Raw genomic sequence first — 2,432 nt, 5'->3', positions numbered from 1 at the left:
GGACTAATGGTCCATATTACCCGCAGAACAATTCTTACTCTTTTAGCTCGATTATCTTTAAGTTCATTAAGAWCTTATTAATGAAGGATATGGCTCCTGGTAAGCGTAAAAATTGGAATCCCGAGGACATGAAAAAGGCGATCACAGCGGTGCGATCTAATACCTGCGATTATCTGAAAGCAGCTAAGATGTACAATGTCACTTAGTCAACTTTAATAAGGCTAGCGTTAAAGACAGACATCGAAATCGAAAAGGTCGTAAACACTAAATTAGGGCGCAAACCAGTTTTTCCTGAAAATTTTGAAAAGATGTTGGTGGAGTACGTTTTGACAATGGAATCGAAACTATTTGGTCTAAGCAGAATGGATGTTCAGATAGGCTAAGTATCAACTGGCTGAAAAAATAATATTATGCACCCATTTAAAAAAACAAAATCAGTTCGCGGGTAAGGATTGGCTTGTCTTGTTTTTAAAGAGGAACCCAAATTTAGCGTTCCGCTCTCCGACGGGAACATCATTGGCAAGAGCACGAGGTTTCACAAAATATAATGTGAATACCTTTTTTGATATCCTTGAAAACTAAATTCTATTAAACAATTTTAATTCATGAAACAGGCATAAGTGTCGTTCCATCAAAATTACCCCAAGTATTGTCAAGGAAGGGTAAAAGGCAGATTGGTAGCCTTACTTCTGCAGAGAGAGGATCTACGATAACAACTATTGTTTGTATGAGTGCAGGTGGAAAATTTGTTCCACCACTATTTATGATATATTTCCACGAAAGAAACGCTCAGATTTGTTGCTAAGAGGAGCGCCAATTAGAAACCAATTCTAGGGTCATAACACCGATGGAAATATCTCCGGTTCCTATAAAAAAAACGAAGCCTTCCAATCGTGGCAGGCTAGCAGGAAAGTCGACGTTGATAACATCTTCGCCTTATAAAAAATCTTTACAAATTTCGTTGGAGAAAGCATCGGAAAAAGAACGTCTAAGAAAAACCAACAGACGACAGGATATTGATTCGAATGAACCCAGCTAAATTTTGCAAAAGAAAAGCGTATAGGTAAGATTGCTTAAATAAAGACTTTGATTAAATTTTTAAAACTTTCGTTCCCTATTTTTATTCAAGAACCCAAAAAACACCAAGATAATTCTAGTCAACCCACCCCAAAGCACTTATGAAATCAATAAATTCAGCAAGAGAAAAATGTTCAGGTAAATCAAGGTTTTGATTTGACATTTGTAGATAACATTTTATTCTTTATTTTCATATCAGGAAAAAGGAAGAAAACAAATTCCTCATCCTCTTCGGACTTGGATGACAATTCCCAGTCCGGGACGAATCTGACGGTGAAATTCTAGAATTTGTAAACGCCGGTGAGAAAGAGGATGCGAAATGCCTATATTGCTCTACGTTTTATTCGGAAGATCGGTCTGGTGAAATATGGGTCTCTTGCAAAAATTGGAGCCATGAGGAATGTGCTGGTCGTGAACAAGATCTCTTTATATGCGACATGGGTACACAATAATCACTTCGGCTAATATGGACTACCTGGTCCGTATTACCCCGCAATATTTTTTTTTTCGCTTTTCTGGGTATTTTTACGTTTTTTTAGTTTATAATATATTTTGCGTTTGGAGTTATTGTTTCACAAAAAAAAAAAAAATTAATTGTTTTTTTAAGTTAATCAAATAAATTTGATTGTATTATTCCATGTATTTGGTGACCTATATACCAAAAACGGATTGGTGGTCCATATTTGCTTACTTTACTCTATATACATTAGGAAACAATGATGATAGCGGAATAAAACTTTACACAAATACGGTATTTGAGCTGAGGTATCCCTTGTGGAAAAATTGTCGTGATCGGACTATAATTTCTCAAGGTCCCTGATACGAACACGAAGAACTCAGTGCTTAATCTAACCTAACCTAATCTAATTCATTTTACAGCAAAGTAAAAAAATATGTAAATGACGGATAATGAAATCTCGATTATCACTTTATATGCGAGAGTATAAAATGTTCGGTGACACCCGAACTTAGCCTTTCCTTACTTGTTTTTTTTTTTCAACTTTTACGATAAACCTATTTTTAGATTTGGCTGTATTCCTGTTACATAATCATTAATTACAATTAGCGAATACACTATGCTGTTGAATTTTGTGTACAATTAGCATTCATTTACTTACATACTGGCATCATCATGATTTCGATATACACACAGCTAAAAAACGTAACCGCTCACAATCAAGAAATCCGGACATTGCATTCACCCCTTATTCACATCACAAACTCTGCGGTGGGATATACTCACCACACACAAAGTGGTCAAAGTTCGGCGTCAATGAAACCCTACGTACCTCTCCAGTAGCAAAAAGTTATTATTTTTTACGGCCTGCGTCAGTTCTAATGAAGAATCACATTAT

This window comes from Bactrocera latifrons, unplaced genomic scaffold (genome assembly GCF_001853355.1).
Source record: "Bactrocera latifrons isolate USDA-ARS-PBARC rearing strain unplaced genomic scaffold, ASM185335v1 scaffold_181, whole genome shotgun sequence".
Taxonomy (NCBI): domain Eukaryota; kingdom Metazoa; phylum Arthropoda; class Insecta; order Diptera; family Tephritidae; genus Bactrocera; species Bactrocera latifrons.
The sequence above is the reverse complement of the archived record's forward strand: the minus strand, read 5'-3'. Positions refer to the sequence as shown.